The 22,677-nt window shown below is 36.5% G+C and overlaps 1 protein-coding gene and 1 long non-coding RNA gene across 2 annotated transcripts in view; both read right to left on the bottom strand.

Annotated features, from left to right (window-relative positions):
• Positions 1-22,677, bottom strand: part of LOC110349478 (uncharacterized) — a 177,618-nt gene that overhangs the window by 41,019 nt on the left and 113,922 nt on the right. The gene's annotated exons all lie outside the window — the stretch shown is intronic.
• Positions 16,398-22,677, bottom strand: part of Epm2a (EPM2A glucan phosphatase, laforin) — a 212,295-nt gene continuing 206,015 nt past the window's right edge. The window contains exons 4-6 of the transcript XR_015442628.1: positions 20,470-20,678; positions 17,897-18,000; positions 16,398-17,784 (exon numbers count right to left, since the gene is read on the bottom strand). The gene's annotated coding sequence lies outside the window, so the exon portion shown is untranslated. The remainder of the gene's footprint in view (positions 17,785-17,896; positions 18,001-20,469; positions 20,679-22,677) is intronic.

Raw genomic sequence — 22,677 nt, forward strand, 5'->3', positions numbered from 1 at the left:
CTTTCGATGAACTTTTTGGCTTTAGGTAATGGGTACTCAGGACTTCCAAGCATTTTATTTCTTGTAACTAATAATCGGGACACCCTAATCCTATATGTATTCCTATTGTTCTCCACAGTTCTATCTTTTTGAAATGCTGTTTCTAAAATTTCCTGTGCCATGTTCTTAGCCAACAGGTTCACAAAATCTCTCCCTGTAATCTGTCCCAACATTCTCAAAGTTTACTACCCAGAAGACAATAATATCATTTAAAAATATGGTTATTTCTGCAAGGTTGCATTCCATCAGGTCCTTTTATTTTAAAAAAATTTATGTTAGATCAGTCCTTTGGGTTGGTGGATTGAGGCCAGGTGGAAAGGAAAGAGATTGCCATCGTTTACAATTTTCCATCCAAATAATTTCCCATTCCTTGCCGTTCTAAAATTTTTTAAAAAGGGACTCTGAGTCTTCAGAGAAAACTAATTCTTCCTTTTTTCTAATAGGTACAATGTCATAGGTTAAAAACAAAAACAAAAACCCTCGCTCTGTAACTTGCCCTTGCTGGACCTTAACTATGTTGCAGCTGAGATTAGATTAAGAAGAGTAGAATTTTCTGAGGAAATGTGCCCTTTTTAACTGTCATCATTTTCTTCCTTATTTGACATTCTGGAAATCTGAAGATAGTAGATCAAAAAGTACTTAATTTATGAGTATGATGCACTTGGCACATGGCTCCGTGGTCATTAGCTAACAACACAAAGCAAAATACCGATGATCACGTGTACTGTTGCTGATAATATTCCCAGTAAAATGCTCTCAGAATTATTGCTTTGAGGTATTAGCTGTGTTCTCCTAATGTGAAAGATTGCTTTACATCACCTTGCGGTAGTTTCCATTATTCAATTTTTGGTTTTTGCTTCATCTAATGCTATCTCCCTTTCACATAAGACAAAAATGCACAACCGCGTTTTATGGGCATCCTGCCCTACTGCTCCAGTTTGAAGAGAATGGCTTCCATCTGTTCTTCATGGTTTTGTCACGCTGATAGTCTCTATTAGGATCTAATGATATGCCCACACTATTAAGTCAAACTCATCTTCTATGAAAGATTTCAAAATTCAGCATGTCACTTCCTGCTGACGAATACCTTTGGTATTCTGATTTCCAAGAATAAGGCAGATTAGTCACACAATAATCCTCTGAAATGTGAGAAGTACTGGAATACATGAAATTGCTGAAAAAAATATTTTAAAATATCTATAACATTTTTCTAAATGCATTCCTGGACCTCAGGAAATCAATATTCTTAAAGCCCTCAAATGAATGAACCAAGAAACATTAGCAGGTCAGCAAACCCCGATGCTAATTTTGTGTCTTGAGGATAAAAACTGTCTACTTATTTTGAATTTCCATGGTGCTGTGGTGTGTAGGAGAAAGAGTTAACATTCAGGATGCTCCCACGGTGGGAATTTGATGAGATGACCACATAGAGCTTGAACTTAGAATAAAAATGAGAATTAAAAATGAACCTTGCTATGCATAAGGCAAATTAAGAAAAATTTTCTATTTCAGGTCCAAGGCCAAGTACAGGGAAAAATTGTTCTTTGAATTTTCATAATCCCAAGCCATCCCATGCAGTGCACTTGAAATCTGAATTTGTACTACCTGGGTGATTCAAAAACTCCTCAGAGAAAGAGAGTTTAATTCACACTGGTACTAGGTAATTGGCGGGATCACATTGAAATCTCTGTAGGGATTCAACGTCAGCTTATCTCCCAAAAGAAAATGAGCAGCTCCCTGCCAAAACTCAAAAACAGAAAAAGAAATACAGAAGCAAAAGTGGAAAGCAGCAGAAATAACAGTCAACACAGAAAACTTTAAAATTAATTCAGATTTTTTTTTCAAACAGGACTCACTACATTGCCCAGATTGCTCTGAACTCCTGGTGTAAGCAATCCTCCTAACTCACCCTCCTGAGTGTTGGGACTCTAAGCCCGCACCATTGCTCCTAGCTTTGATTCAGATACTGAAAGTATCAGACATGTAATATATAACAGCAATGTTTAATAAAACAAGAACTTTATGATAGGACCGAGGATCAAGAAAACTTGTGTAAGAGTGCAATAAAACTTCTCGAAATAAAACATTACAAATATTACAATAAAATATTAAACAAGATTAAACAGCTGATTAAATACAGCTGAAGAGAATTTGTGAACAATGATACATAAATATCTAGAAAATAGTCCAGAAAAATGCAAATAAAGAAGTTAAAAGACATATAAATGCAATGTGAAGTACATTTAATCAGTATTCCAGTGGGGAAAAAATGCAGATACTAAGACATATAAATATTAAAAAAAAAAAAATCCTCAAATCTACAATTTCTTAAGACCTAAGAAATGCAAATAAACACAAACCATTTTCATTTCTAGACTAACCATCCAAATTGGAATACAAGTACAACAAAAGAGATCTTAATCACAGTCAGAAAGAAAATGCTCCAATAAGAAAGTTAATATGACGAATTTCTCAACAATAATTGAAGCCAAAAGTTAAGGAAAGTGTACCTTTAATGATTTGAAAGGAAATGGCAATTGATTCAGCATTGTAAATCTGATGAAACTATCTGACAAGAAAAAGAACATGATCAGGACATTTTCAGATAAACAAGAACTGGGAGTTGACTACCAAATACTTTCATCAAAGGAAAAGCTAAGATTTTATCTTAGCAGAGAATATAAACTCAGAGGGAGAAAGAGAGAAATCTAAAGGGGAAAAGGCAAGAAGGCACAAATGAGAGGACAGGTATGCAGAGGCACTAGGAAAATACGTGAGTAAATCTAACAAAATTTGACCATGTAAAACATCAATAGTAATACAGCATTAGGAAAGCCAATCGACTAAGCTAGATTACTGGGCAAAAGGAGGGAGTGGAAAGGGGGTTAAAAAAAGAATTCTAAATTGATTTTAATGAGTGGGTGATAGAAAGAGTGAATAATTTAATTTTCTGAATTAGCTAGGTCAACAAATAAGGGATAGAGTTTATCAAACAAGTTAAAGAAAAATTTGAATTAGAATAGGGAAAAAAGTACAAAAGAAGTTAATAAAAGAAGAAGAAGAAGTGAGAAAAAACAAAAGCATGGTTTTTAGAAATATATCCCAAGACATAAAAAAATCATTATAAATGTTAGAAATGTATGATTTTCGAACTAGATTAGGAAAAAATTCAACTGTATGTTTTCCCCAAGAGAAACAAAAACGTGTAAGAACACCAAAATAATAGTTACAAATGATGAAAATATATGCTACCAACAAAATACTAATCAAAGGAAAACTAAAACTAAGAATTTTTTACAACTATTTTACAAGTATTAGGTACTATATTATAAAGAAGATCAATTCACCAGAAAAATATAATTGTATGTCTGTATATATTTAAGAAAACAGCCTCAAACTGTATATAAAAATAATGAATAAATTATCTAAATTTAGATCATTCTTATGGTGAAAAATTTCACATTAAATTTAAAGAAAGACTTGGTTTATTTGTCTCAGTCATTTTCTCATTACTGAGACACAACACCCAACACCTACAATGTGAAGGAGAAAAAGGTTATTTTCATTCATTTTTTCAGCCCATGGTTGGCTCCAAGGCAAGAGGCATGGCAAAGGAGCATGGCAGAGGAAGTCTGCTCAAGTCAGGGCAGCCAGGAAGCAGGCCAAAGGGAGGAAGTCACAGGGAGCGTCCCCTACCAGGCCATGCCCCCACTGACCCACCTCTTCTGACCAGGCTCCAGTTTCTTTTTTTGTTTTTTCTCTCAGTAGCAAGGATTCAACACAGAACCTTGCACTTGCCCAGCAGGAGCAGTGCCACTGAGCCACCCCTCACCCCCCAGGCTCCAGTTTCTAACATCACATTGAGGTATAGCACTCCCTATGATTCAGTCACCTTCCAGAAACACTGTGTCTATGAACACATGAGGCTTTGGGGAGACATCTGGATATAAAACATAACATTCTGCCTCTGGCTCCCAAAGGCTCATGCACATCTCTTTATGCAAAATGCATTTAGTCCATGTCTAAAAGTTATCAAAGTCTTAACAGTTTCAGCATTGCTGAAAAGTCCAAATGCAAAGTTTCCTCTGAGGTTCGAGGCAAACTCATCGCTGTGAGCCTCTGTAAAAAGCAAATGAAAGTTAAATGCCATTGTTAAACACAATGGCACAAGGTAAACATTCCCATTCCATAACGGAGGCATAGGGGGATAGAAAGGAACAGAACCAAAGCAAGACTGAAATCCAGCAGGACAAACAGTAAATCCTATAGATCCTTGCCCAGTCCACGGGGCAAGTTGTATCAAGATGGGAACTTCAAATGGCTTCAGCAGCCTTGCCCCTGTGGTACTGCTTGCCTCAACCCCCATGGTCTCTCTTTGGGTTGGCTTTGCTCACTGTCTGTGGTTTTCCTCAGCAGATATTCCATGTTCCTGGCTTCTGCAACTTCCTGAGGTCTCCGCTGCATTTTTGGATTCACTCTGATAGCTTCCCGTACTGCCCTTTTAGAGGTGCACTAACAAGACTCACCCGCCTTCTTCTAAAATCTGGGAGGAAGCCTCCATGACCCCCAGAACTTTTGCATTTTGCATGCCAGTAAAACCAGCACCACATGGATGACACAAAAGTCTACTGCCATCAACAGTGGTAGTTAGGCCCCCTTGAATCATCCCTCCAGAGGGTTTAGTGGATGCGTGGATGAGCACTGTGAAAAACTCCTAGCTAGCCAATTCTCTAGCTGGTCCTTTTTGAGCAGTGTATCCCAGGGCTCTCTTCCCAAAACAATGTCTTTCATTTTTGCAGGATGAAGAGTAGAGTCTCAATGTTTCCCAAGATTCTTTTGTGACACACTTCCTATTGTCCCAATGCAAAGAACTTGGCTTCTTCGCAATGTTAATCCTTTCAACAACCAAGCTTTCCTCTGACAAAAATTACAGGGTTTGACATTACAGGAGCTTCCTTTCTGGTGAAATTCAAACCTTTTAAAATCAGCCAGCTATGGCATTTGCTCTTGATTCTCAATGTAGGGCTGTCTAAAAGCCCCCAACAGTTTCCATGGCACAGCCTGAATGCTGGGCTGCCTTGAAATTTTCTTCCCTCAGCTGAGCCTCCTATTTATCACAGTTGGGGACCAATACATAATGAGAAGTAGAGTGTTGTGCTTTAGATCTAAAATGGCCCCAAAAGCTTTGTGTGTTTGGAAGGCGATTGGATTATTAGGCCTTATGTCTCATTTTCTATTTGGAAGGTAGAGTCTAGTGGTAAGAGGTGGGTCATAAGGGGCATGACTGAAAGTGTCCCCTTCCCTCCTGGGTCTCCTTGTCTCTCTGCTTCCTGACTGCCATGACCTGAACATCTTTCCTCTGCAGCAAGCAGTTCTACCATGATATTACTGTGTTTGAGCTTGACAACCATGGACTAAACCTTCTGAAAGTCAAACTACCTCTCCTCCTTTAAGTTGAAGGTGTCTGGTACTTTGTCCCAGCAATGAGAAAGTGACTAAGACAAGGAAATAGGGGTCATCTAATTTCACTGGCCAAATTTATCTATCAGTGGATCAAACCCAGTTAAAGCAGCTATGTACAGGTGTATGAACTAGGCTTCTTCTTCTCTAATTCCATGGCCACAGCCAAACAATTTCTTCACTGATAGTTCTTTAGGCTCTAGCACAAACTCTCCTCCATTAAGCTGCTATCTAAAATGTGCTTAAGATACACTTTATTGGGAAGAAATCAAGGAAATAGTATATTTTCTTATACAAAGCATGAGGTTCAGTGTCTCCAAACATTCTTCATAACCTTAGAGGTGGTTAGCTATGTTCCTTGCAGCTAAACAGACAGGCCTTTGAGCAATGGAAAAGACTTTGTTTAGTCTCTCAAGTGTAATCAGTTCTTCAAAGAATTATCAGTTGCTTGATAAAATTATAAAGAAGATTTTATTCAAAACTATTACAATAGTCAAGACTACTGAAATAAAATAGAGGTAGAAGACAACTCTAAATACAAGAGGGACAAGTGAGCATTTATAGCCAATGGTCAGAGTTAAATGCATAATGCATGAAAAATTACTAAGAGAAGATATTAAGGATAGAGATGAGACTTTACGGAGAAGAAGGATTAGAGAAGCCTGACTAAAATTTGATCAAGAAGAGATCTTTTTCTATTACAGAAGAAAATGCTCAAAAAGGTTCTGGCTTACCAGAATTACATATGGGCTTTGAGGATCATACTTTAAGTGTGAAAAATAGAGAGACTGCTTGTTTTTTTTCACTCAAGGATTTACTAATTCAATTTTGTTCAAGTGGTAACTTTTCAAATTCCAAAAAGTATTGATTTGGAATTGTTCAAAGGATCATAAAAAGATGAAAGATGGAAGATTCTGAAATTAAGAAGTATACAAATCATAATATCCAAATAACTTGATAGTAATATCCCTGGATTCCCCATCAAATAATGAATTTTTTGCCTATTTATTTATTAACAATGGTTACCATCCACTACTCTCTCTTTTATTGTATCTTTCTTTTCCCTAACCTGTATGCATAAACTTACCAATTGGGAAAGAAAGGTCCAGGTCAGTTTATGATTTAATTAACTTTAGGTAGTTAATATGAGCTAAGTATAAACAGAGGTTTCTATGTGTTAAATTTTAATCCATTGTGATACTAAAGTTACAATTAAGAATTTCTAAGGCCTAGATTGAACATAGTAGAAGATATTAGCTCCTTCTGCATCTCTCAGAAGGTATGGGTAGGGACTAGCCACCACCATCTTTACCTAAGGAGTTGATATAATATTGAGTAAATTGAAGAGTTCTAGAACTTTATTCATTCTGAAATTTCTACTGAATGTGTTAAGTTTTTCAAAAGTCCTATTTAAAGATCAGTAGGAATTATAGAAATGCCTTAAACCCATGTTCGGAGAAAGAGACAGGTCTTTCTTGACATTGTCACAGACCAACTGCAATGCCACAAGTCCAAACTTATTCTGAGAAAGTTTCTTAACCCTCCTGCTTACAGCAATCTCATCTATAAAATAAAAGGAAGCAGTCATTACCCAAGTCCCTTATGCCTTGACAATGGTGGTTTTACCTAGCATTATATTGGGTGGTGGTGATAAAATCAGCATATATAACACAGTATTTTTGTATAATAAGTTCTCAAAATAATAATTTGTGTGACAAGGAGTCTCTCCCTGACTCTTGTGACTACTTTTCTAGCTTCAGATGTGAGTTGGAAAAGACGAGTGGAAATAACACGGAGACAATGTAGGCAGGTGAGCATTAACATTGGTGAGCAGACTGCCACAGACTAACTGTTCACTTGAGCAGAATTTCAGAATATGCTACTGGGTCCTAAGGGAAAAGGATACAAAAATATCTTTTGAAAAAAGTAAAAGAAGGAGAAAGAATAAAAGGTTTAAACCATCTAACAGAAGTAACATTCCCTTTGTTTCTTGGCCTTTTGGCTAAGATCAAGTGCAGAAATAACATTCCCTGTAACAATTATAATCAATTCACCAGTGTAATCAATTTTATAGCTTTAAATTTTAAGCCTCAAATCCAGACATTTTCTCTGAAAAGTAACCTCAAGTTTTATGTCGATTTGGCATATCCAAGATCCATCGGGAACATATAAACATGAAATATTAATGTAAAACTGATAATTAGTGGTTTTTATTTCCTACTCGGTGGCCTTTCTAACCGGCGATCAAGCACTCTGGCTGCAGTATGGCTCCTTTCTCGCCAGCCCTCTCAGTCATCAGCCTGAGAGCGTGTGTATTCACCTCCCTTTCCTGTTCTCAGCCCATATCAACATGTTCTTCCTTTTAGGTAGGATCATAGTCTACTTAGAAGACTAGGAAATACTTTTCTAGCCGAAAGAAATATCCTTGCCTAATGTAAGGATCTGAGCAAAACTCCCAGGCAGTCAGCCCTTTCTCATGACACCTCAGCCACTAGAGCTTGATTGAAGCAGCTGACAGCTTGCGCTTATTTCCAAAAGCGCTGCAGTCAGTAGTTGGGATTGCAGGCTGGGTGTGACGGTGAGGCAGCTGGGGTTTCACACATTTGGGGAGCAATTTTAAAGGGCAGCGCCTCAGTTTGTGTACAGCACCCTAAGAGGGAAGTGGTGAATGGGGTGGACACAGTGGGATTGAAGGAGAGAAGCAACCTGCTCCCTTTTCGCTCTGGGTTAGACTCCACTCACACGGAACACCGCAGTATGGTTTAACGGTGAAGCAACAACCCCACACCCAACACCATAGGTTGTGTGCGATGTCACAGAGAAGAGACTGTTAATTGTGTGAAGAGAAAAGGCCTCCTGAGGAGGCTGAAAGTGACTTTTCGGAGGACAGCAAGGACAGAGAATGAGGTCTCCGAAGCAGAGCCAAATGGAAGGACAGCGAGTGAGAGGAAAATCGAACTGGTTTCTCCTACTTCAGGCAGAATTTCTAAGTTTGAGCAATAGCGATCCCCAACTATGAGTAAGCACGCCTGATCCTTGGGAGAGTGATTTCAGAGAGACCCTTAGGAGGGAAAGGCTCTTCAAGGACAAAGAAGAAGCTCCACCTGAAAAGTGCTCTGTCACTTCAAGCCAGCCAGGACACGGGTGCGTGACAGAGCTTGGACTTGTCAGATATTAGGGCAGCGCTCGGGAGCCAGAGAGCCTTGCTTTGAATCCCAGCTCTGCGCAAGCCTCTTACTTTCTCTTTTCCCCAGATTCCTCTCTAAAGAGTGCCGGTATATATTGAGTATTTATTAACTTATTAACAACATCAGCCAACAAATACATTTTGTGGTATTGTTTCCTCTAGATTCAACTTTACTGATAAAATGTAACTATGCCACAAGGGTTCCTGCCTTGGATTTTGTACACTGGAAAAATGTTAGATAGGAGTCAGACGGGGTGTGGCGCTTGGAGCTCCCCAGGGAAATTTATGTATGTGTTTGGGGCTAGGGATTGGGGTATTGGGGAGGATAGGATTAACCATTTTCAATAAATAGATCTTCTTTTGCAAGAAGCCAGTGGGAATTTACTGAAGTGACATTGTAATCAAGATTTTATACATAAGTGTATTTTCCCAGGGAGAAGATACTAATTTTCATCAATTCTCAAAAGATTAGCTGTTTCTAGCTTATTCATCCATAAGCACTTTTATGGAGAATATTGTATCGCACACCTACCTTTAGTAACTAATTAAAAGCAATGAATCTTACTCATGACTTAAAATATAGCTTGGTATTCAACTCAGCTACGACCCCGGCAGATGCCTGTTGGAATTTTTGCTGAGGTGAGAATGACAGTCCATACGTACAGCCAGAATGCAGTCAGTTTGTGCACCCAAAAGGCTGTCTTCACTCACTCCCCCACCCGTATGTGCGCCCTGTCTACCCATCTCCCTAAAACCAGTGATTCCAGGCCCCTTAATTTCTCACCGTCAACGATTTGTCCCATACTTTTTTTAAAAATCTCAGCAAAGAGAACTGCTTCCTGCCTTTGCTTTAAATGCAAATCAAGTTGTATAAGTAAGTAGTATGACAAATTGAGCTACGATGCGGTTCGTTCAACACCAAAGTCTTTCTGGGTATTAAAATATCACATTCTTTTGCTCACATTTTAACTGCTCTTTCTTTACATCTATTTCTGCTTATTTCTAGTTACATTAAACAATTTTATTAGAAAATTTAAGCGCACAAGTATTATACTGTATGCATCAACAGCCCAGTTTCATTTCCTTTAAACACATACCTGAGTCCCATTCCCTCTTCTCAGATAATAGTGCAGGTTGTAAATTCTCTCAGTTTACTTTCTATGCAATATATAAGATACACACATATATACACACATATACATACAATTTCACCTTTAACTTTTTTACCTAGCCAACATAATTCTATACTTAATATCAACAATTTGCTTTTTCCATTTGTCAATGTGTTAGAGATCTTTCCATGTTAGTATACATCCATCTACATTGACATCTACCCATACATATGTGGCATATAAATAATCTATGTAATTTATTCTACACTACAAATATACGTGAGTTCAAGTGGCCCAGTACTGATGAATGTTTAGTTTGATTTCAGTTTTTCTTTGCTAGCAATCCCTTGTATTTGCATCATTAGGCAAATGGGGGTTATTTCTCTTTAAAAAAAGACATCTAGAGGTAGAATCACTGAGTAAAACCTCCGCACAAGGAATGTAAATGTTATGCATTGCAAACATGAGAAGAAGGAGAAGAAGCGGGGCGGGGAGGAGGAGGTAATCAAGAAATGGATGGAGTCAGGAGGGAAAGAAAAGGAGAAAAAAAGAAATTAAAACATGTTAAGTACATGTACCAATTCCCCACAAAGAATGTAAACATTATATACTACAAATATGTGCTAATAAAAAATAACAAATTCTTTGAAGGAATCACTGGAGAAAATACTATGCACCTCACATTTTGTCAGATTCTGAAAAATCTCCCCTCCAAAAGCCTGAACCAACTCGTCCACACAACAACAGTATGAAATAGTGCTTGTTAGACAACATTGAAGCCTGCTGTGGATATCATCAAAACTTATTAAATGTTGCTACTTGGATGAAGGAAAAAAATCATTTTGTTTTCATTTATATTTTTCTGCTTGCTAATGAAGTTGAACATTTTATACATTTTTGAGTCATTTGCAGTTATTTAGTGACCCGTCTAATGCTTTGTTTCATAATTTAAACTACAATGACTAATCTTGTTTATTATATAAATAACATACATTCTCCCAGTCCACCTCTTGCCTTTTTTTTATTAAATAACTTTATTATCAGACACACACACATACAGAAAATTAAAACCACTCAAAGAAGAACAATGCAAGGGGAAAAAAACTACAATAATATTCAAATACAGTAGAACTAAACCAAAACAAAACTGAAAAGCACTTAAACATTTTTCCAAATAACTTAAAAAAGCATCTCAAGCACCAACAAGACACCAGAGGATGTGATTTGTTTCAGAAAGGTCCCCAAAACCAACATTGAACAAATAATGACCTGGAAAAAAAACTCGTTAGTTAGCAGACTCCACATAAGCCAAACTTCTTCCTAATTTAAATTTCGATACAGTCATATGACACACGATGGAAACACAATCCGAGAAATATGTTATTAGGACATTTCATCTGTGTGTATCCTTAATTACACTATCAGTTTCTCACACTAGAGAAACTATTTGGTATTTACACATGTGTGTGCTATTTATTTCACTTAAGAGAATGGCCTCAATATGCATCTATTTAGCTATAAATGTCTCTAGTTTCTCATTCTTTATAGTTGAATAGTACTCCATTTTATAAAAAAAAAACCCACATCTTTTTTATCCAGTCTCCAGTTGATGGGCACTTGGGCTGCTTTCAAGCTTTAGCTATTACAAATTGTGCTGCTATGAACATGGGTGCACATATATCGCTGTGGTAAGATTCTTTTAATTCTTTTGTGAAGATACCCAGCAGAGGGATAGCTGGGTCAAATGGGACCTCTAAGCCTAGTTCTTTGAGGTATCTCCAGTCTCTTGCCTTTTAATATTGTGACTTGGTCATTTATAATTTTTTTAAATTGTTATGTAGATAAATATGACAATTTCCTTCTTTCTGACCTCTGAATTTAGGGCTCTTCTTAGAAAATCTTTTAAAACCCCAAATTATAAATGAACACTATTTATTTTCTCAAAATAATTTAATACTTCTCTCATTTATGTATATTTATTTGATACATTTCAAAGTATTCTTGTGAGAATATGGATAGAGAAAAACTTAACTGCATTTCCAAGTTGTCTGCAAATTGTTCCAGACTGTTCCTATTCCTTTCCCACTGATTTCCCCACAAGTAACGACAGACATTTCCTGCACACATAATAAAGTCTCCTATGAAGCTAGACTTGGTTTTGTATTCTCTTTTTCGGTACCACCATGCCGCCTATTTCTAAACAATTAATTACTGGCATAAGCTTAGCTACTATGGCTATATACTGAGGTATTTCCTAATCTGACTAAGCAAATGTCACTTTTTGAACTTTTCACAACATTCTTGGCTATTGCTACATTTTTCTCTTCAATTAAACTTTCAACTAAACATGTCAAACTCCACAAATACTTCTTTAAGGATTTTATGTGGGATTGCATTAAATTTATAGATTAATTTAGGGAGAAACAGCACCTTTATAATGTTAAATATTCTATTCTAGGAACATGCTATGCCTCTGCATTTATTTAGGTTGGCTTATTTATCTTTCACAGTGTTTTATTGTTTTACATAATGGCCTGTTAGATTTAATTTTGTTTCTTGGTGTGTGGTGCTATTGTATTTGGGATATCCTTCTGTTGGTATGGTCTAAATAATAATTTCCCTATGAAGAAAGTTACTTTATGTTGAATTTTGTATACATGTGTCTGATTTGATTTAATAGATTTTTTCCATTGATAATATTGGACTTTCTAGGTAAATGATTGTATTGTGCATAAATGATAGTTTTATCCTTGCCTAACCAATGCATATATATGTTTTATTTGTATTTCAGTCTTTATAAAAATTTTAATAGTAATATTAAGAACAGATATTATCATTCTCTCTGACCAGATCATGGATATTCATAAAGAAATAAGCCATATTTAAAAGCTTCAAATTTCCTGTCACAGTTTATTCAGGCAATATTTTCATTTCTATAGCTGAAAAAATAATCACAAAAACACAATACTGTGCATAAACAGCAATATTTCAAATTACCTCAATCTCTGTACATTGTAAGTCTCTCATAAAAACCACCAAACTAAAATATGGTGTATTTAATAAATCTTTATTGGCTTATCAACCGTAGTTATTATGATAATGCAACACTGACATAAACTTGTTATATGGTATTTCACATTATCATATTCTGTATCATATTAATGGATACAAATAGATATGTGTAACTAATATAAAAATTACATTCATAATAGCAAAATAACTGCTATAAAATCACATTTAAATTAAGAATGCCTGTATTTGGAGATTTACAAAAAAATGAATTAATGTACTTTGACTGTCTCACTACTATGTAAGTAAAATTCTTCTGTAGTGTTGCATATGATTATAACTTGTATACTGCAGACTAAAATTCCATTGTGTAAATATTCAAAAACACACACTTGCATTTCTTTTAATGACACTTTAAATTGCTTCTAGTTTTTCACAGAATTAATAAAAATGCTATTAAAATGATTACAACTGCCTTGTGGTTCATGCGGGCAAGACTTTCAGTAGGATATTTCTGAGAAATGTAAATTCTTGTGCATACAGATTATAAATGTACAAGTTTTCATATTTCTCTTTTTATTGAATTTTGACTACTTGTCCATCCATAATGAGAAAGTGTGTCTTTCAATAGTTGAGAGAGATGTGTTGAAATCTCTCTATAATAAAATCCATTTCTTCTCCTAGTTTTATCCATTTTTTATTATTTTTAATGTGATAGAATATATGCCACATAAAACTAGCCACTTGAACCATTTAATGTGTATTATTCAGTAGTATTAACTGTATTCCCTATATTATACAACCATAAGCACTATGTATTTATAAAACTTCTTCATAACTCAAACAAACTCTATAGCCATTAAACAAAACTCTCTCTTTCCCTCTCTCCCAAACTCTGGGAATCTCTAAACTGCTTTCTGTCTCTATGAATTTGCCTATATTTGGCTTATATCACTTAGCATATTTCAGTTTCATCCATTTTATAGCATGCATTAAGATATTATTACTTGTATAGCTGAACAATTTTCCATTGTATGAGTCTGCTACATTTGGTTTTTGTTTTCATTAGTTTTTTCCACCTTTGTGCTACTGGGAATAATGCTGAAGTCAACATGGGTTACAAATATCAGATTGAGCCCCAGTTTTCAATTCTACCTAACAGTGAGATTCCTGCATCATATAATGAGTCTATGATTAGCTTTTGGAAGAACTACCAAACTATTTTTCATAGAGGCTGTACATTTTTATACTCTACCAGCAAATTATGATGTTTTCAATTTCTCCACATCCTTACCAATACTTTTTATTTTCCTTCTTTAAAAAAAAACTGAGGCCACACAAGTACTTGCAATCTCATTGATTGCAATCACAATGAGTTGTATCTCGCAATAGTTCGAATTTTCATTACTTTAATGATTAGTAATGTTGAACATCTTTTAATATGATTATTAACCATTCATACAACTTCTTTGAAGAAGTATTCATTCTTTTGCTCACTTTTTGATTAGGCTGTCCAATTTTTTGTTGTTGAGTTGTAGAGTATCTTAACATATTCTGAATATTAATCCCATTAATTAATTAATCTAATGTCAGATAAATGATTTTCAAATATTTTCTCCCATTCTGCAGGTACAGTTTTCAATATCCTGTGATGTACAATAGTGGTTGATTTTGATGAAGCCCAACTTACATTTTTCTTACTATATCTTAAAGGTACTTAAAGGCATACACATAGAAATTTTATACTTTTTGGTTAAATGAAACTTTTCTATTTACATGATAATGTTTGATAGTCTATCATTATTTGTTCATTTTTATGATTCCCTCCCAATTTCTTTAACTATATCACATAATTTTATATTCCAAAATTGGTAATTACCAGTCTTAAGTCTTTGAGGTTGACATACGCTGTCAATCTTTTTGGCAAGCCCTACTCATGGTAGTTTACTTCCTTGTTTATCAGGTTATCTTTGCTAATGAATTCATATATGAATATTTTATTACATTGAAAACCCAGTGGTGTAAACTTGGGGTCAGTGGGCTGGAGAAAATTTGTCTCTGCTTTAGCCACTTAAGGTTGTACAAACTTCTGAAGAACTCCCAGAGTTTGGTTTTTCTGCCTTTAACCCTTATCACCCAATTAATGTAGTCACCTGATGGATACTAGCACTAGTAAAAACATCTGCCCTGAGGACCACTTTGGCTTTCTTCGATTGCTTCTTGTTCTCTGGTCCTTCATATCCTTCAGGTAGTGGTGAAGGGTGCCCTTAACAATTTCCTTTACTTCTTACTTTGAGACCAAAAATCAATTAAAAGACATACTTTATCCAGACAGAAGCTGGTTTAATTTGTCTGTTTTACATGCTTCAGAAAATTTATTCTGTCACACTGCCAGAAGGAGAGATCCCAACTTATTTATTTTAAATACCAAAGCAATTCATGAATAAGACAGGTTGTTTCAAGAAAAGCAAAGTTGTTTCAAGGGAGCTCCCCTTGATAAGCTTATTAAGTAAGTACTACCCATGAGGAATGTTCCTTCATTCCTGTACATCAGAAATTGTTACAGATTATAACAGGTCAACTTGACAAAGTACCCTCCAACCTCAGTCAAGTTTTCAGATGGGCTGCAGCCCAAGCTGGGATCTGATTACTACCTCACGAGAGACCTTCATTCAGAACCAGCCACAAAAACCGTAAAATACATTAAGTTCGTGTTGTTATTTTAAGCCACTAAGTTTTGGGATAACTTATTACATAATAGCGATAACTAATGCATAGTGTCAACATTAAAAGATCAAGGTCCCTTATTTTTCTAATGTGTACAGTCTCTAAATTTAAATCAATCTGCTGCTGCTTCAGCTTCTTCATGAGTAGTATAACCAGAGAAGCAATAGATTTGAATAAATAAATGAATAAGGACATTTAAAATAAAATCATGGACAATCACTAAAATAACCCACACACACACAAAAAAAAAAAAAGACAAAAAAAGCTGGATGCAAATCTCATGCCTGGCTCAATAATAAGAAAATCTCCACTTTCTATGCAGAAAGACACTACAAGAATCTGGTGAGCATGATTCTTACCCCCCCCCCTTTTATCAGGGGAACTATAAATATCCACTGACAGAGTCACTGTGTTTTATGTGTGTGCATTTACATGTCCTCCTGGAAAACAGCAGTATAGAATTTGCAAATGATAATTTTAGATGCACTGTGATTTCAAGTAGCACTATTAACTGAGGTAATGATAATAAATAATATCGTTATTTAATGGAATTCCATTCAGCATTTTCTCAGCTTTAAAGTTAAGACTAAAAAGAAATCATGTTGAAAAAACATAATAGTTCATAACGAAGTTAAAAATGTCTTCAGTATGGTGAATATAATGATCATGGTAAATATTTGAAGAATATAACAATTTTTAAATGGAACTGTCTCTGGTTGATCTACTTTATATTACAGCATGCAAATGATAATATAGGCTATTAAAAAGAGATATGTATGATTATGGATCTTTGTCCATTGATGTCAATGAAGAGCCTTTATTTATTTAAATAAAAGTAATTATTGCTAGTGCACAATGAAGAGTACTCCATATAATATTTATTTAGACAAAATGAGGACCTCTGGCCCATTAGTAAGCATATCACATGAAAACTTCACATGCATTTAGAGAGAAGCCTTTGTTCAGAAAGAAGACAAAAAAGTGACTTTCAGTTATTTAAAGCAGAAATTTACTGAAGCTAGATAACAGAAAATACAAGGAAACCCCATTTTGCTTTATGAGTCCTTTTGTTTTAGATCAGCACTAATAACTACAGTCAGCTTCCAGCCCTCCAACTGTTATTCATCCATATTCTTTGTGCTGATTATTTATGACTTAAATTACAGCTGATCACTCTTTATTTTTGCTGACTTTAAAAACAGCTTCAAGAGAAAGTATGAAAAGTCTAGATGAGTTACTTGGCAATCCATGAACAGTTCCATAAGAAATAAAATTGTATCTGTTGTCTTGACACACAATTTAGGATTATTATTCTTTTACCAAACATACTCTTCATCTATTTGCTTCCTATATATTGGTAGAGTACTGGTGTGGTGATAATTAGAAGAGCAAATGGGAAAACACAAGCTCGCCAAAGTTTCTTTTCTTTTTTAAAACCCCAATTGTTCTTAAGCATGAATAGCTCTTATTATTTAAATATGCCACCCAAAATTGAAAGTGGCTATAAAGATTATTTGCTTAAACCTATGATCTGAACCCTTGCAGTGTTGTATAAGACAAGTGTTGAGCCTATCCAAATCTGAATTCCTTTAGTATCACTCAGCTCTCAACGAACACAAATAGGTCCCTCAATCTTTAGGTGGTTATAACTAGAAGAACGTTTCTATACCTTTGCTAAACAAAGATAGCTAATTTGGTTTTTATCTCCTTTTAAAGCTAGAAATGTGAATAAGTTTTTTCTAGCTTCTTATTTTTGAAGTTGGGATTTAAGAAGGCCAGAGAATCATCAATCTACCATTTCTCTGAAGACTAAAATATAACTGGTGGTATGATTTCATTTACTCTCTCACCCAAAAGTAATGACTAAGAGGACCAAGTACTGTTCAGGAAGTGAATCATTCAAGGATAAAATTTTTTGCTATGTTTCAGGGTGACTTTGGATTAGAACTCCAGAGAAAAGTGAGAAAATCTATGGCAGTCAGGAACCAGTTCTTATGGTAAACAGTTGTGCCCGAGCACACATTTCCACACAACAGTCTTGATGATATTAGTGACTCAATAATTTCTTTGCTCTGTATCTAATTTACCTGTCCTGCCATCCTGGCTGACACCCCCATCACGGCTTCCCTTCTTTAGTTTGTGTTCCAGGTATCTCACACATCCAGTAATAATCTCAGCTTCTTGGAGGCCTGCCACGTAGGAAGCAGCTCAACAGCAACAGTAGCTCTAGTTGTGATTCTCAAAGTCCATCTGAGGTGGAGATGAAGCATTAAGAACTATTTATAATGAGCAAACTATACTTTGTAAGCCCATGCAAAAACTTGAAAAATGCATATTATTGTGTTGAATACATCCTACTTACTGATACTATTGTGTTGTTTTACATACTACTGATGGGCCTCAGCTTTTAGATGAATAGACTGTCTCCAGAAACCATCAAAATATCTCTTCTCTGATTGGAAACAGCTGGAAAAGGTCATAACAATCCAGAATAGTAAATGGGTTTTCTGTTATTTTCAGTGACGATTTAATGTGCAAATAACTGTGTTTAGGTATCAGGTGTTTAGTCTTGGAAAACATTTAGTCAAGCTTAGGTTTCAGGTCTCCTCAAATGTATTAACCCTTGTCAAATCCTGAGGAAGTATCTTCATCATTTTGTATTACTTTTCTAAAAGAGCACCCCAAACTTTTTAATAAGCTTAAAACCACATGAAATCTAAATCAACCTATGCACTTAGTAAAGTAAAAAATAAATATCTGTTTATGTTCACCATTTTCAAGCAAGTAGTCTCAATTGAACAAATAATATTTATACACATCTATTATCATGTGAAAGCAATCGGTTTTGAGTCAGAGGATAAAATCTGTATATCCCAGCTCTGCTATTTATAATTCTGCTATGTGATTATAGACAAATAAATTAATTATCTGATTTTTTTCATTCTTACAGAAGAGAGGGACAGAATACTTAAATTACAGCATTGTTCAAATGATTTTTAAAAATAAATATATGAAAACAAAGTGTCTCAAATTCCACTCGGCCATACATAAATGTTATTCGAATCACCAAATCTCAGCTTATATAAACTCTTAGAGAAGGTCTGATTTAAATCCATCTCTATGTTCAATGCTTCGGTTCTGTCTACAAGAGCCCCAAACATGATTGTCTATACTCACTTGAACAGATCCAGTGATAAGGACTAAAGCAGTCTACCTCATATAATTAATAACAAATAGATGGCATAAATGTTTTGGAGTTTTATCTGTATTGTTTTCATTTTGTTTTGTTTTATTTTGTTTTGGAATTCAGTATAGGTGTCTGGTTGATGATTTTTTAAAATTCTAGCACAGAGCAGTAATAGATAGGGTACAAACCCCCTCTGACCATCACCCACATAGTAAGGCATTAGGGTACCGTACAATGTTACTAGCATGTAGCTGATAGTCAAAAACAATGGAACACGGGAGTTCCCAGCCTATATTACAGCAAGAAAAGGAAGACTGCCTGGGATCCAAATGTCCAGTGAATAAAGTTATAATGGAAAATATAAAGCCTAAATAGGAATGATTGGAGAAAAGAAAAGTAACCCAGAGACAATAGAATCATGGAAACCCAAAGGAAGCATTTAGTAATATCAGATATTATTCAAAAACACACTCTGATGCCAAAGAATCAGATTTGGGATCCAGGAGATCCTTAGTAAACGGTGAGTAACTGAGTGGATTGAATTGTGAGACAAGAGGAGACACAGAATATGGACTCTTGGCCTTGGCTGGCAGAGAGGTGGGACAGGGCAGCCTCCAGCAAGTGGCCACTTCAGAAAGAGAAGCAAGTGAATGGTAATGCTGGGAAGGCAGCAGGCAGGGTTAGCCATACTTACAGAAGACGGAAATAAATAAATAAATAAATAAATAAATAAATAAATAAATAAGTGTGAGTTCAGGGACTTTGAGATATGCCTTGCCTAACGGAAGGCCATAGGTTGGACTTTACCAACTTTGTGAGTAGTTTTATAAAGATCAAATAAACCTTCACATGGAAAAGTTTTTTAATACTATTGTCTTTATGACAGTTATGTAACCAAGATGAAAAGATTGAGCTGACACCTGCCCTGTGAGTCTTTTCTTTCTGTTCCTTAGAGAATGAAGGCAGAGGAGTCTGACTGATTACTGTCTTGCTGCTCACAGCCTGACTGCATAAAACATTCCTTGATAACATCAAAAGATGTTTCTTTTAGCCACTGGCATATGAACTCAGAAAAATTACAGTTCCCAAATGAAGTACATTTTGGTGTAACAGACATCTGTTTATATAACAATTTATGTAATTAGAGCTGGATAAAAAGAACTTGCGAGCTAGTATGACAGAATTTTCTTGAAAGCTGTAGAACAATTGTTTACATGATGCTGCAACTGTTCAGAGATAGTCATCAAAACATCCCTCATCAAAGCCTTTTGAGTGAAGAAAATAAAATAGGAGCGAGAATCTTGATTCCAGAACATGTAAACCCTACTGCGTTTGATTTTCTATGGCTTGCATTTTGATGCTGTAGCCCCAGTAGGGGTGAAAAAACTGCACAAAGGAAACTATTTAGAAGTTGTCATTTCAGCCACACAATCTAAGCAATGGGGGTAGCTAACAATTTATCTAAATATCTGACAGCTGCACTCAGCCATCCGGACATGTGAAATATAGTTATACACAAGCAAGGACATAGAGTGCTACAGAGCAGCCTCTTTCCCGGTCTATCCCCAAATAGGCAGTAATATTTGCCAGGCTTATTGGTAGGCAAAAGGGAAGACAAAGAGAAAGAATGGGCTGTTTGTGGTAGTTCCTGTGACCAACACTCCATATCTGCTTATATAAACATCTGCTCCCAAGGCCTGAAAACGAATATAGCCTTTCCCTGCGCTACTGCAGGCTCAGATTCCTACCTTCCAAGGATGAACGCAGCTAATACATTTCTTTCAGGAATTGAAGAAAATGACCTTCAACTATAGCTGAGTCGAGAATATGCCTGGGAATTTGTCTTCAAAAGTACTTGCTCACAGTTGGTTTTGGCTGCCTCTTTCCCCTCCAGCAAACATCCTCAACTCAAATGAAGGTGAGACACACCGGAAATGTCCACACTCATCCCTGCATTCTTTATAACAGAAGGGAAATAAAAATGAGAGGTAATATGTCTGCTTTATTGAACTCATTCACAATATAGAATTATCACATAGTTCTACCAGATTTCTTTGCAGCCCGAGGTTAGTGGGCTACCATTGATGATTGGGGTGGGTCAAGTATGGCTGGTGGAAAATATCAAGCTATCTAAGAATATAAATAGAGATGTTACAATAATTTGTGTAGATTTGTGAAGCACTTAAATGAGTTACATTTCTAGCATGGTGATATTCAGTGATGCATGTGATATTTGTAACAGCAGTAACAGCTAACCTTTCTGAATACTCACAATGTACCAGACACAGGAGTATGAGTCATATAACATTTCCGAGCAGATATTGAAAAGTTTGGTGATATAAAGACTTAGACTCCTGATAGTACTGAGTCACAATAGTAATCACAAAAGACCTAACATTCAAATAAATTTTGGAGGGAAAATAAAACCTCATAGAAAAAAAAAACTTTGAAAATTTTCCTTGTGTCCAAATTATGCATCTGCCAAAACTCCTTGGGGCACTATAGATCCACAACCAGAGTGCCTCTGGACTTTTTCAAGATGGATGCCCTTGAATGGCCACACATTTTCTTAAATGCTACCCTTTTCCCATTAATGACTCTTGTTTTCCGGGTCTTTGTTGTCTAAGTATTTTGTGGCCATCTGGTGGACCTCAGGGACATTGTCTTCACTCCCACTGAGAGGTAAAGCTGGGGTAACTGGTAGACGTGTGGTCCCAAAGCACAGTGGCACACTGGAGGAACAACTTCCATTTGGTTGCAGCCCTCCAGAGGTTGCCCATTGCCATATATTACTCCAGAGTGGGGAGAGAGTGGGGAGTTAGGGTGAAGGAGGCAGATTGTTCCCTTAAAGTAGGAATGTGTCTGTGCCATGCTAGGGAATTTTTTCCTTCTCAGTGTGAGCCTGCACCTATTACAACTATTAACATTTCCCAATCATTGGTGTCTTAGTTTGCTTTACAGTAATCCAGAACCCTAAGGCCAAGATCGTAAGGAGAGGAGGTACAGGTAGAAATAACAGTTGCTGCTTTGAATTGTTCTCATTTTACAGATACAGAGGCCCAGGATACATGAGCTTGAATCCTTATCCAAGGTGTTAGAACTGGCGTACAAGGAAGAGCTAGAGATTCAACAAGGAAACTATGAGGGTCTTGCCCTTAAACATGAGGAGAGAGGAGGCATTTTTAGTTTCTAACGGATCACTGAGGGAGATTCCCTGAGGAGAGGCAAGATGGGCATGAATGCGGCAGAGTTAAGAGTGTGAACCCAGTAAACAGCACACAAAGATTTGGGAGTGAGTGAAAGGAAATGTAGCTGTGATTGGGGTGATTCAGGGAAAGACACCCTTAGGAGTAGGCGTCTGGCTAAGGTGGCCATGCAAGAGCAATGGGAGTTCCTCTGCAATCTGAGCACCTTCCTGCGGTCCAGGGTCGCCAGCCAGACTCAGCACAGGCAAGCTTCTTGCCTCCTGTGTCTGCCATCTGCCACACAGCTCTGGCCAAGGCAAACTTGGCCTGCGCTGTTTCCAGGGCTCCTTGCTTTTGCAAAGTCATCCTGAAGTGAGCCACAGAGAAATGTCCTCTGAATGACTGCACAGCCCCAGAGAAATGACTTTCCTGAAGAGCAGATGCCAGCTGAGGAGGCTGCTCACAGGGAGGTGTGCACAGGCGCTCTGTCCGGGGCTCTGGTCCCCCTCCCCAAGGAGCATGTCAGGGGCCCTCTGCTCCCCATCTAGAAGGAAGGGAGGGGTGACAGTCTTCAGGATACCTGGGACAGCACCGGCCTGGCTCCAGCTGTCTTTATTATTCTACCTCAGGAAAGCACCTTGAAAATAATCAGCCACTGCCTCCTGTCACGTATGTAGTTCTCAGCAAAATGAAAGTGCTTGATAAAAGCCAGTGAATGCTACAGAAAACATACGCATTAGTGTATTTATCTGATATAAACTGAATGTACAA

The sequence above is a fragment of the Heterocephalus glaber genome, unplaced genomic scaffold, assembly GCF_053883595.1.
Source record: "Heterocephalus glaber isolate CG9 unplaced genomic scaffold, H.glaber_assembly_v1.0 deba00001550, whole genome shotgun sequence".
Classification (NCBI taxonomy): Eukaryota; Metazoa; Chordata; class Mammalia; order Rodentia; family Bathyergidae; genus Heterocephalus; species Heterocephalus glaber.